The sequence below is a fragment of the Tamandua tetradactyla genome, chromosome 4 (assembly GCF_023851605.1).
Source record: "Tamandua tetradactyla isolate mTamTet1 chromosome 4, mTamTet1.pri, whole genome shotgun sequence".
Lineage (NCBI taxonomy): Eukaryota > Metazoa > Chordata > Mammalia > Pilosa > Myrmecophagidae > Tamandua > Tamandua tetradactyla.
The window spans coordinates 14,395,912-14,410,008 of record NC_135330.1 but is presented as its reverse complement, the minus strand read 5'-3'; the positions used below and the strand labels follow the sequence as shown (position 1 = coordinate 14,410,008).

The window sequence follows — 14,097 nt, the reverse complement described above, 5'->3', positions numbered from 1 at the left end:
AAATAATTTTAGAACTATTCTCCAGGTCATTGTGGCAAAACAAAAAACAAAAAACGTCAGATAAGCTCTGTTCTAGTTTGCTAGCTGCTGGAATGCAATATACCAGAAACAGAATGACTTTTAAAAAGGGAAATTTAATAAATTGGTAGTTTACAGTTCTAAGGTCAAGAAAATGTCCCAATTAAAGTAAGTCTATAGAAATGTCCAGTCTAAGGCATCCAGGGAAAGATACTTTGGTTCAAGAAGGCTGATGAAATTCAGTGTTTCTCTCTCAAGTGGAAGGGCACATGGCAAACACAGTCAGAGTTTTTCTCTCATCTGGAAATGCTCAGGGTTCCGCTCTCATCTGGAAGTGTGCATGGTGAACACGGTGTCATCTGCTAGTTTCTTCTCCTGGCTACCTGTTTCATGAAGTTCCCCCGGAGGCATTTTCCTTTTTTGTCTCCAAAGGTCGCTGGCTGGTGGACTCTGCTTCTCATGGCTATGTCATTCTGCTCTGCTCTCTCTGCATCTCTCATTCTCCAAAATGTTTCCTCTTTTATAGGACTCCAGAAACTAATCAAGACCCACCCAAATGGGTGAAGACATGTTGTCACCTAATCCAATTTAACAACCACTCTTGATTGGGTTACATCTCCAGGGAGATGATCTCATTACAGATTCAAACATACAATATTGAATAGGGATTATTCTGCCTTATTAAAAAAAAAAAAATCCCATTTTTTACAAAATGGGATTTTGATTAAAACATGGCTTTTCTAGGAGACATACATCCTTTCAAACCAGCACATGCTCCATGCAGTGGAACCAGGAATACTCATATCCATGCAATGAAGGAACAGGGAATACTACTGTTTTCCCAGTACACATTGGACACACACCAGGAATGGCAAAGAGGTTAGCCTTTTATCTACCGATAAGGTCAGGACAAAAGGTCACTACCAGCGCTTTATTTCACTCAGAACAGATGCCAAATGCAACAGTCAACGGTCCTTTCTCTCTGGCATCAGGCAGAGAAGTAAAAACCCTTCTCCCAGAAAAGCCCCAAGGACAAAAAACATCCTTGAACTGCTGTTCAGTCCTCCCAATGTCCTGTAGCCATGGGCTTGTTACACGTCGATGAGCTTTGGGATATTGGATACCTTCCAGGGACATTGTCCCTTGCTTGCTATTCATAGCTGCTGTATGGTTTCAACTTCTGTAATCTTGAATCAAGAAGGGAAGGGCAAATACTAGAAGTGGCAGTGGCATGTGTAGGGGATATATTGTTCTCTGCTTGATTTTCGAGTATCTGGCTTCTGGTTTCAATGTATAGAGGTCATTTCTCAGCAACACAAGCTCAATTGAAAGCCATCATTTTGTTTAATTATTTCAAATCTTCAGTGTGACACTGGTCCTCTCTCTTGACCCACAGTCCTCTTCTCCTTTCCTTAACTTTGATTATAATAAACAGTAGGAGGGGGAGAAGGGAATGTGGAAGGGAAAAGAAGGAGAGATATCTAGGATAGATCATTTGTGGATAGGGACCAAGGAAGACTAGGTTTGTCTCAGAGGTATATGTACCAAGAATGATCTTAGACAGGATGGCTAGCAGAAGATGGACACAGTGGCCGGCACTCTCCTGACCACTGGCCAGGCAGGCAGAAGACAAAACATCCCACGGCAAGGATCAAGAGCAACAAAAAGAGGTTTTTACATACACCTGCGATGTGGGGAAAAAGAGAATATCTACCTGAGACCTGAAAATATCCACAAGGAGCTTGGCAAATCATAGTCCTGCTCAATAATGTGGATTTGGTCTCTGAGCATCACCTTCTAGAATGTCCTGATGAGCTCATTGAGAAACTATGATGGTCAATTGCACACACACTTCTGGACCACTAAGGTTTTCCTTCCTACAATGCTGGAGACCAATCATAGTCATATAGAAAATGTTACAAATTCCTCAGAATTGCTCAGTATTCCTGGAGTTAAGGATTATTGTGCCAGCAAATTTGGCATTGTGGGTTTCCTCAATGGGGAAAGACAGAGTTTTCTCCCTAAGATCAGGAACAAGACAAGGATGTCCACTGTCACTATTGTTATTCACATTGTGTTAGAAGTTCTAGCCAGAGCAATTAGACAAGAAAAAGAAATACAAGGCATCCAAATTCAAAAAGAAGTAAAACTCTCACTGTTTCTAGATGATGTGATATTATATGTCAAAAGCCCCCCAAAACCCACAACAAAGCTACTAGAGCTAATAAATGAGTACAGCAAAGTGGCAGGTACAAGATCAACACTCAAAAATCAGTAGTAGTGTTTCTATACACTAATAATGAGCAATCTGAGGAGGAAATCGGGAAAAAATTCCATTTACAATTTGTGCTGGTTTGAAATGATGCATGTACCCTAGAAAAGCCATGTTTTAATCCTAATCCCATTTGTAAAGGCAGCCGTTTCTTCTAATTCCTATTCAGTTTTGTATGTTTGAAACTGTAATCAGATCATCTCCCTGGAGATGTGATTTAATTGAGTGGTTGTTAAACTGGATTAGGTAGAGGCGTATCTCCACCCATTTGGGTGGGTCTTGATTAGTTTCTGCAGTCCGATAAAAGAGGAAACATTTTGGAGAATAAGAGATTCAGAGAGAGCAGAACAGAACGACATAGCTTCAAGAAGCAGAGTCTACCAGCCAGCGACCTTTGGAGACAAAGAAAGAAAATGTCTCTCGGGGAGCTTCATGAAACAGGAAGCCAGGAGAAGAAACCAGCAGATGACGTCATGTTCGCCATGTGCATTTCCAGATGAGAGAGGAACCCTGACTGTGTTCACCAAGTGCCTTTCCAGATGAGAGAGAAACTCTGACTGTGTTCACCGTGTGCCTTCTCACTTGAGAGAGAAACCCTGAACTTCATCAGCCTTCTTGAACCAATGAATCTTTTCCTGGATGCCTTAGATTGGACATTTCTATAGACTCGTTTGAAGTGGGACATTTCTTGGCCTTAGAACTGTAAACTAGCAACTTATTAAATTCCACTTTTAAAAGCCATTCTGTTCCTGATATATTGTATTCCAGCAGCTAACAAACTACAACAGGCTACCATGTTCATGGATTGGAAGACTAAACATAGTTAAGATGCCAATTCTACCTAAATTGATTTATAGATTCAATGCAATACCAATTAAAATCCCAAAAACTTACTTTGCAGAAATAGAAAAAACAATTAGCAAATTTATTTGGAAGGGCAGGGTGCCCTGAATAGCTAAAAATATCTTGAGGAAGAAAAATGAAGTGGGAGGTCTCACACTACCTGACTTTAAGGCATATTATGACACTACAGTGGTCAAAACAGCATGGTACTGGCATAGAGATAGAAATACTGATCAATGGAATTGAATAGGGTGTTCAGATATAGACCCTCTCGTCTATGGACAATTGATCTTTGATAAGGCAGTCAAGCCAACTCACCTAGGACAGGACAGTCTCTTCAATAAATGGTGCCTAGAGAACTGGATATACATAAGCAAAAGAATGAAAGAGGATCCATATCTTACACCTTATACAAAAATTAACTCAAAAATGCATCAAAGACCTAAAGGTTAGAGCTAAGACTATAAAACTTTTAGAAGAAAATATAGAGAGATATCTTATAAAACTTGTAATAGGAGGCAGTTTCCTAGATCTTAACACCCGAAGCACGAACATTGAAGAAAGAAAAATAGATAAATGGGAGCTCCTCAAAACTAAACACTCCTGTGCATCAAAGAACTTTGCCAAGAAAGTAAGAAGGCCTAAGCAATGCGAGACAATATTTGGAAACCACATATCAGGTAAGGGTTTAGTATCCAGAATTTATAGAGAGATTCTTAACTCAACAACAAAAATACAACAACCCAATTTAAAAATGAGCAAAAGTCATGAACAGACTCTTCTCAGAAGAGGAAATCAAATGGCTAAAAGGCACATGAAAAGATGCTCAATTTCACTTGCTATGAGGGAAATGCAAATCAAAACCACAATGCATTATCATCTCTCACCCATCAGAATAGCCAATACCAAAAAAACAGGAAACCATAAGTGCAGAGAGGATGTGTAGACAGAGGCACACTTAGTCACTGTTGGTGGGAATGTAAAATATAAAAACTGCTGTGAAAGTCATGGTGGTTCCTCAGGAAGCTAAGTATGGACTTGCCATATGATCCAGCAATCCCATTTCTAGGTATCTATTCAAAGGACCTGAGGGCAAAGACACAAAGGGACATTTGCATACCTATGCTTATAGCAGCATTATTTACAATTGCCAAGAGATGGAAACAGCCCAAATGTCCATCAAGGGATGAGTGGCTAAACGAACTGTGGTATATGCATACAATGGAATATTATACAGTTGTAAGACAGAATAAAAAAAGTCATGCAGCATGTAGCAACATGGATGGATCTTGAAGACATTATGCTGAGTGAAATTAGCCAGAAACAAAAGGGCAAATGCTGTACGGTCTCACTGATATGAACTAACATTAATAAATGAACTTGGAGAATTTCAGTTAAGAACACAGAAAATCAGGAGATAGAAATAGGGCAGAGATCGGGTAAGTGGAGCTGAAGGGATATAGTTTGTGCAATGGGACTGATTGTAAAAATTCAGAAATGGATAGCACAATATTACCTGATTGTAGCACAATAATTTAAGTACCCTGAATGAAGCTGAATGTGAGAATGGTAGAGGGAGAAGGGCTGAGGGCACATATGAAACCAGAAGGAAAGATAGATGATAAAGACTGAGATAGTCTAATTTAGGAATTCCTAGAGTGTACAATGATGGTGGTTAAATGTACAAATTTAAAAATGTTTTTGTATGAGGAAGAACAAAGGAATGTCAGTATTGCAGAGTGTTGAAAATAAATGGTTACTTATATTTTAAAACTTCACCTTCCATGTGAGACTAAAGGGAGAAATGTTTATTTGGTGCAAAATATGTATTTTGACTAGTGCATTTCCTAATTTAACTGGAATGGTCAGTTTAATTGAACACCATAAGTTCATGGAACCTTGAATCGGACATAAGATTTTGTTGGTTTGTCCAGGTTAGTGTGATGCCCTGATAAATCCCAGAGTAATTTGAATGGTGAATAAAGAAGTATTTGAGAAGTCCATTTGGGGGAATGGCGAGAAAGGGGGAAAAATTCAACTTCCCCATTTGGAGAATTCCTGATATTCTCCCAAGCAGTGGGGACAACCAAATCAATAGGTTGTCAATCTTGAGGTTCACCCTTATGAAATTTATTCCTGCAAAAGATAGGCTGAGCCTACTTAAAATTAGGCCTAAGCAATACCCCCAGAGAACCTCTTTTGTTGCTCAGGTCTGGTCTCTCTCCCTAAGCTGACAGGCCAGCGAACTCACTGCCCTCCTCCCTCTATGTGGGACATGACTCCAAGGGGTATAAATCTCCCTGGAAACATGGGACAGAAATCCTGGGATGAGCTGGGATTCGGCATCAAGGGATTGAGAAAACCTTCTCGACCAAAAGGAGAAAGGGAGAAATGAGACAGAATAAAGTGTCAGCGGTTGAGAGATTTCAGAGTCAAGAGGTTATCCTGGAGGTTATTCTTATGCATTATTTAGATATCCCTTTTTAGTTTATGGTGTAGTGAAGTGGCTAGAGGGAAGTACCTGAAAATGTAAAGCTGTGTTCCAGTAGCCATGTTTCTTTACTTTTTTTTTTTTTTTAACTAGAAGGGAAATTTATTTCTCTTCCCACCGGGGTTTGACCATCCTTTCGGTGGCCTGGAGAACTTACTAAAACAATCCACGTTTAAAAGCACCCTGTGGTGGTTAGATTCAGTTGTCAGCTTGGCCAGGTGAAGGCACCTAGTTCTGTTGCTGCGGACATGAGCCAATGGTATGTGAACCTCATCTGTTGCTCATTACATCTGCAGTCGGTTAGGAGGCGTGTCTGCTGCAATGAATGATTTTGACTTAATTGGCTGGTGCTTAAATGAAAGAGCTCAATGCAGCACAGCCCAAGCAGCTCAGCATTCTTCATCTCAGCACTCTCAGCTCAGCCCAGGCCTTTGGAGATGCAGAAAGGAATCACCCGGGGAAAAGTTGTTGGAACCCAGAGGCCTGCAGAGAAGGCCGGCAGAGTTCACCCTGAGCCTTCCGACGTAAGCAAGAACCTCAGTGGAAAGTTAGCTGCCTTTCCTCTGAAGAACTAACAAAATAAACCCCCTTTTATTGAAAGCCAATTCGTCTCTGGTGTGTTGCATTCCGGCAGCTACCAAACTACAACACACCCTGAGCTAGAATTTTTTTTTTTTTTAGTTCTGCTAGTCAGCATTCTTAACTTCATTGTGTGTTTCAGGTTTAAAGTTTGGGTTTTTTTGTTTTGTTTTTTTTTATTAATTAAAGAAAAAAAAAGAAATTAACCCAACATTTAGAAATCATTCCATTCTACATATGCGATCAGTAATTATTAACATCATCACATAGATGCATGATCATCATTTCTTAGTACATTTGCACCGATTTAGAAGAAGAACTAGCAAAACAACAGAAAAAGATATAGAATGTTAATATACAGAAAAAAAAATAAAAATAATAATAATAGTACAAAAAAAAGACAAACAAACAAACAAACAGACAGATAAAAAAAAAACCTATAGTCCAGATGCAGCTTCATTCAGTGTTTTAACATGATTACTTTACAATTAGGTATTATTATGCTGTCCATTTTTGAGTTTTTGTATCTAGTCCTGTTGCACAGTCTGTATCCCTTCAGCTCCAATTACCCATTATCTTACCCTGTTTCTAACTCCTGCTGGACTCTGTTACCAATGACATATTCCAAGTTTATTCTCGAATGTCGGTTCACATCAGTGGGACCATATAGTATTTGTCCTTTAGTTTTTGGCTAGACTCACTCAGCATAATGTTCTCAAGGTCCATCCATGTTATAACATGCTTCATAAGTTTATTCTGTCTTAAAGCTGCATAATATTCCATCGTATGTATATACCACAGTTTGTTTAGCCACTCGTCTGTTGATGGACATTTTGGCTGTTTCCATCTCTTTGCAATTGTAAATAACGCTGCTATAAACATTGGTGTGCAAATGTCTGTTTGTGTCTTTGCCCTTAAGTCCTTTCAGTAGATACCCAGCAATGGTATTGCTGGGTCGTATGGCAATTCTATATTCAGCTTTTTGAGGAACCGCCAAACTGCCTTCCACTGTGGTTGCACCATTTGACATTCCTACCAACAGTGGATAAGTGTGCCTCTTTCTCCGCATCCTCTCCAGCACTTGTCATTTTCCGTTTTGTTGATAATGGCCATTCTGGTGGGTGTGAGGTGATATCTCATTGTGGTTTTGATTTGCATTTCTCTAATGGCCAGGGACATTGAGCATCTCTTCATGTGCCTTTTGGCCATTTGTATTTCCTCTTCTGAGAGGTGTCTGTTCAAGTCTTTTTCCCATTTTGTAATTGGGTTGGCTATCTTTTTGTTGTTGAGTTGGACAATCTCTTTATAAATTCTGGATACTAGACCTTTATCTGATATGTCATTTCCAAATATTGTCTCCTGTTGTGTAGGCTGTCTTTCTACTTTCTTGATGAAGTTCTTTGATGCACAAAAGTGTTTAATTTTGAGGAGCTCCCATTTATTTATTTCCTTCTTCAGTGCTCTTGCTTTAGGTTTAAGGTCCATAAAACCGCCTCCAATTGTAAGTTTCATAAGATATCTCCCTACATTTTCCTCTAACTGTTTTATGGTCTTAGACCTAATGTTTAGATCTTTGATCCATTTTGAGTTAACTTTTGTATAGGGTGTGAGATACGGGTCTTCTTTCATTCTTTTGCATATGGATATCCAGTTCTCTAGGCACCATTTATTGAAGAGACTGTTCTGTCCCAGGTGAGTTGGCTTGACTGCCTTATCAAAGATCAAATGTCCATAGATGAGAGGGTCTATATCTGAGCACTCTATTCGATTCCATTGGTCGATATATCTATCTTTATGCCAATACCATGCTGTTTTGACCACTGTGGTGTCATAATATGCCTTAAAGTCAGGCAGCGTGAGACCTCCAGTTTCGTTTTTTTTCCTCAAGATGTTTTTAGCAATTTGGGGCACCCTGCCCTTCCAGATAAATTTTCTTATTGGTTTTCTATTTCTGAAAAATAAGTTGTTGGGATTTTGATTGGTATTGCATTGAATCTGTAAATCAATTTAGGTAGGATTGACATCTTAACTATATTTAGTCTTCCAATCCATGAACACGGTATGCCCTTCCATCTATTTAGGTCTTCTGTGATTTCTTTTAGCAGTTTTTTGTAGTTTTCTTTATATAGGTTTTTTGTCTCTTTAGTTAAATTTATTCCTAGGTATTTTATTCTTTTAGTTGCAATTGTAAATGGGATTCGTTTCTTGATTTCCCCCTCAGCTTGTTCATTACTAGTGTATAGAAATGCTACAGATTTTTGAATGTTGATCTTGTAACCTACTTTGCTGTACTCATTTATTAGCTCTAGTAGTTTTGTTGTGGATTTTTCCGGGTTTTCGACGTATAGTATCATATCGTCTGCAAACAGTGATAGTTTTACTTCTTCCTTTCCAATTTTGATGCCTTGTATTTCTTTTTCTTGCCTAATTGCTCTGTCTAGAACCTCCAACACAATGTTGAATAATAGTGGTGATAGTGGACATCCTTGTCTTGTTCCTGATCTTAGGGGGAAAGTTTTCAATTCTTCCCCATTGAGGATGATATTAGCTGTGGGTTTTTCATATATTCCCTCTATCATTTTAAGGAAGTTCCCTTGAATTCCTATCTTTTGAAGTGTTTTCAACAGGAAAGGATGTTGAATCTTGTCAAATGCCTTCTCTGCATCAATTGAGATGATCATGTGATTTTTCTGGTTTGATTTGTTGATATGGTGTATTACATTAATTGATTTTCTTATGTTGAACCATCCTTGCATACCTGGGATGAATCCTACTTGGTCATGATGTATAATTCTTTTAATGTGTTGTTGGATTCGATTTGCTAGAATTTTATTGAGGATTTTTGCATCTATATTCATTAGAGAGATTGGTCTGTAGTTTTCTTTTTTTGTACTATCTTTGCCTGGTTTTAGTATGAGGGTGATGTTGGCTTCATAGAATGAAATAGGTAGTTTTCCCTCCACTTTGATTTTTTTGAAGAGTTTGAGGAGAGTTGGTACTAATTCTTTCTGGAATGTTTGATAGAATTCACATGTGAAGCCGTCTGGTCCTGGACTTTTCTTTTTAGGAAGTTTTTGAATGACTAATTCAATTTCTTTACTTGTGATTGGTTTGTTGAGGTCGTCTATTTCTTCTTGAGTCAAAGTTAGTTGTTCATGTCTTTCCAGGAACCCGTCCATTTCATCTAAATTGTTGTATTTATTAGCATAAAGTTGTTCATAGTATCCTGTTATTACCTCCTTTATTTCTGTGAGATCAGTAGTTATGTCTCCTCTTCCATTTCTGATCTTATTTATTTGCATCCTCTCTCTTCTTCTTTTTGTCAATCTTGCTAAGGGCCCACCAATCTTATTGATTTTCTCATAGAACCAACTTCTGGTCTTATTGATTTTCTCTATTGTTTTCATGTTTTCGATTTCATTTATTTCTGCTCTAATCTTTGTTATTTCTTTCCTTTTGCTTGCTTTGGGATTAGTTTGCTGTTCTTTCTCCAGTTCTTCCAAGTGGACAGTTAATTCCTGCATTTTTGCCTTTTCTTCTTTTCTGATATAGGCATTTAGGGCAATAAATTTCCCTCTTAGCACTGCCTTTGCTGCGTCCCATAAGTTTTGATATGTTGTGTTTTCATTTTCATTCGCCTCGAGGTATTTACTAATTTCTCTTGCAATTTCTTCTTTGACCCACTTGTTGTTTAAGAGTGTGTTGTTGAGCCTCCACGTATTTGTGAACTTTCTGGCACTCCGCCTATTATTGATTTCCAACTTCATTCCTTTATGATCTGAGAAAGTGTTGTGTATGATTTCAATCTTTTTAAATTTGTTAAGACTTGCTTTGTGACCCAGCATATGGTCTATCTTTGAGAATGATCCATGAGCACTTGAGAAAAAGGTGTATCCTGCTGTTGTGGGATGTAATGTCCTATAAATGTCTGTTAAGTCTAGCTCATTTATAGTAATATTCAGATTCTCCGTAGCTAGAATTTCAATGGCGATAACCCAAGGGGTGGGCAGTGTTTGAGGCTGAGAGATCAGGGTTCCTCACTGGAACATCTTTCTCAAGCACGTGGGCAAACCTGATCGACAGCCCGACTTAAGTATCCCCGATTCCCACTCATTCTCAGGCCCGGGTTGTGTGTGCCTCTCCATTTCCGCCTGTTGTCCTGCAGTTGATGAGATGTTTAGTAGCTGGTCACTTCTTCCATGCCTGGGCCTGGTTACTCTGTCCCTTCCGGTGCTGCTACTTAACTTGAGCCAGAATATCTCGGCTCTTCTGCTGAGCCATCTGGCTGGCCCAGAAATGTCCAATGATCTTGACAATGACCTGGTCGTTCTCATCAAGGGCCTCGTCTCTTGGCACCACTACCTCAGCTGCTGTTAAATTTTGCAATTCGTTCCCCTTTTTGCCACCTTTGCCAATGACCCTACCGGCTGCTGACGCTGGCACCTGGATATGGGTCTCCAACATCACTCCTTCCTTAGGGCCAAAGAAGTTCTCCTCCTTGAGTTTGCCATAGATACTTCCCTGAGCCTTGAATTGGGCCTCTGGAGGTCCAGTGATGATGACCATTTGAACTTTGGAGTCAGGAGTTTTAGGAGGAGCAATCTTGATGGAGGCACTGGCAAACTGGGAGAGCTGCTTGATGTGCTGCTCTTCTTGCCAATGATGGCACCCACTGCCTGGCAGGAATGAATACCTGCACTATCTCCTGCTTGGGAGCCTGCATAAAGGAGCTGTAGGGGGTGGCTCCAGTGACACTGCTGGGAGGTGCTGGAACTGCACTGGATGAGGCTGGGAAAAGACCTCCAGCCGCCAGGTTCAGGCCAGGGATCAGGTGAGACTGCAGACTCATGGCTGCCACGTCATTTTCATAGGTCTCTCTGACTTTCTTCATGATCTCCTGCTCAGCCCTACTGTAGTTCTCAATGGCCCCCTGCACGGTGATGGTCCTCTCGGGTTGTACAGGGTGAGGTCCTGCAACGAGCAGATGGTGATTTTCAAGTCCGTGTCCTGTTCCACCTTCTTCAAGTTACACCCCTCCTTGTTAATCAGACGCCCCACAAAGTTATTATGAGCCAAGATCTTCAGGGGAACCTCGACAACCGTTTTGGTGTCCTTTGCCTCCTTATGCATAATCTCCAAGATCATTTTACAGGCAGAGGACCAGCCCTCGGGAGTCGAGTGCACACTGATGGCCTTCTCAGCTGCACCTGCATTCTCCTTCCTGTGCGCATCTATCTTGGATTGGGTCTGTTTGTGATGTTGCGGATGGTGGCACCCTCCTTGCCAATGATGGCACCCACATACTGTGTAGGTACCTGGAGCCGCAGGGGGATATCTACTTGGCTGGGGTCCCCGCTACCACAGGTGAGCCCTGGCGGGGCTGACCCCAGGAGCCAAAGCCTCCTCCGCACCCATTTTCAGGACCCTGTGCTATCTGCTCATCAGGAGTGGAGGAGACCTTCAGGGCATGGTTTTCCAACTGGTGGCCATTCGGCTTCATGATGGCTTGCCTGGTCTGCTCCCAGGTGGAATAGGTGACATTCACCACGGCCATCTCACTCGTGTCCACTTGCTAGCAGTTCTCTACTGTACCGTATTGAGCCAGCAAGCTGTCCAGGTCTTCCCATCGGAGCTGGGGTGGAATATTTCGGATCTGAATTTTCCAACTCCTTTGCTTTTTGGGGAGGGAGTGCTCAATCTCCTTGTAGTTCTACTTTCCCAGAGAAAGTTTTGATGGCCTTCATCGCCCAGGGCTGGTCGAGGCAGACCACGAATGCGTAGCCGGATTTGACCAAGAACTGGCCGCTGTAGGAGATCTTGTGCTCCGCAGACACTTTCTCCAAGCCGGCGGAGGTCACGCTCTCGTTTAGGTTGCCGACAAAGCTTGTTCACGGTGGCTGTCTCGCGGCAGGACGCCGTCTCCGGCAAGGCCGGACCCGAGCAAGCGCGGACCGCGAGCCTCCCAGGCCGAGAGATGAGGAGATCCGCCGGCGGAACGCAAACTTTCTTTGCACCCAACTCTTAAGTTGTCGCGAGCCCAGGGCGGGGAGGGCGCCCGGGGGCGGGAAAGGGCGTGGGAGAGTGCGGAGAGAGCCGGGGAGAAGTGTCTGCGGCGATCGGACATGCAGGACTCGGCGGCTGGTCATTTCCTTTCCTTGGGTCCGAAACCCCTTCGAGCGGACTGGTGTGTCACATGTCTCTAGCCATGTTTCTTGAAGATGATTGTATAATGATATAGATTTTGCAATGTGACTGTGTGATTGTGAAATCCTGATTGATGCTCCTTTTACCTATGGTATAAACTTACCAGTTAAAAATATGGATAAAAAATAAATAATAGGGGAAACAAAAGTTATGATTAATTGAGTAGATGGAACTACTAGTGGTCAACGCGAGGGAGGGGTAAGGGGCATGGTATGTATGAATTTTTTCTTTTTTTCTGGAGAGATGCAAATGTTCAAAAAAATGATCATGGTGATGAATACACAACTATGTGATGATATTGTGAGCCATTGATTGTACACGATGTATGGAACGTTTGTATGCCAAGAATGTTTGTATGTTTGTTTGTTAAGGCTTACAATAAAAATATTAAAAACAAACAGCAACAAAAACCTATAGGTTTGCTCTTACCTCGTCGACCCCAGCATGTTCTGAGGCTGCAGAATCAGGAAAAAGATTGAGTCTTTCCTGCCACCCTTAAAGGCTGATTACATGAACCAGGCCAGGGGGGCCGCCCCTGCTGACAGCCCCGTCTGCACCCCCTGACTCAGGTACACTGTGCACTTCATGAAGAGCACCCCCCGTTTTGAAGCAGTTGTGTGCGTGTGTCGGTCCCCAGGAGCGGGCAAGGGTATGCACCCTTTATTGCTCAAAGAAAACAAGCCACTGATAATAAGGAAGCAAAAACTGGAACCCAAGAATCTCTTTGCATGGAATATCAGTTGCATCAGAAGATAAAAATGTTTCAGTCCAGTGCATACCAGCATTACTGACATTCTCTGGATTCTGAACCCCTGTTGACTTTTTTCTTAATCAACTTAAAAAAAAAAAAGTGTAAATTAACTAACTAGAGTATTGGTAAAATGCGATCAGCAAACATGAACTTAAGTTATTGCCCATGGGACCCTTTTAGACAGACCCCTAAAACCAGTTAGGTCTTTAGACATGCACTGTGTGATATCTTCAGACTACCATTATTTTTTTTAATGAAAAGAAAGCCTGGAGAATAACTACAGTTGTGCTTCATGTGTGATTTTTCTTAATTCCTATAGTTTATTAATTCTTATAGTCAAACTCTAGCCAATGGACATCCTTGCTATATTTTCTCGTGTTTTCTAAGTTTCAGTTTCACAAAGCCTGTGTGGCTTTTTCATGATGTCTGGATGTTCACACCTTTTGAAAAGTAACTTTGAAATCTCCATTAATTTGAAGTAAATGATGTTTGAGTGTTACAGTAAACCTGATCAGGTCCTTTCCCTAAAGTCATAATAGTTAAAGCTTTGGCTGAATTTTTAATAATATCTTTGAAATATTTCATTAAGTATCTCTCTCTCTGGAAACCTGATTACCCTGAACCACCCTACATTTCCTTCCTGCATATAGAAAGTGCCGGTTCCTCAGGAAGTTGCTGTTTCATTTCTTTGTATGGATTCTATCTAGAATACACAGCACCTCTGCAAAGAAACAGTTTCTGAAAATGGGAGTTTCTACATAGAAAAGTCCCCATTTTTGTGCCAAGTATGAATAGGGAGGGGGTAAATCTTATTTGTGGAGTATGTATGGAAGGGTGCAAAGATTCTTTTTAAAGTTGTATTTACATTGTTTTAGAACAGCAAATGACATTTCTACAGTATTTTATTGTAAAGCAAATTACTTTGTGCCTTGAATTTGG

The 14,097-nt window shown here is 40.9% G+C and overlaps 2 pseudogenes; one reads left to right on the top strand and one right to left on the bottom strand.

Moving 5' to 3' along the window:
- The first annotated feature begins 886 nt into the window (after positions 1-886).
- LOC143680171 (retinol dehydrogenase 10 pseudogene) lies at positions 887-13,198 on the top strand (annotated as a pseudogene).
- Positions 10,081-12,349, bottom strand: LOC143678865 (insulin-like growth factor 2 mRNA-binding protein 1 pseudogene; annotated as a pseudogene).
- Positions 13,199-14,097: the final 899 nt, after the last annotated feature.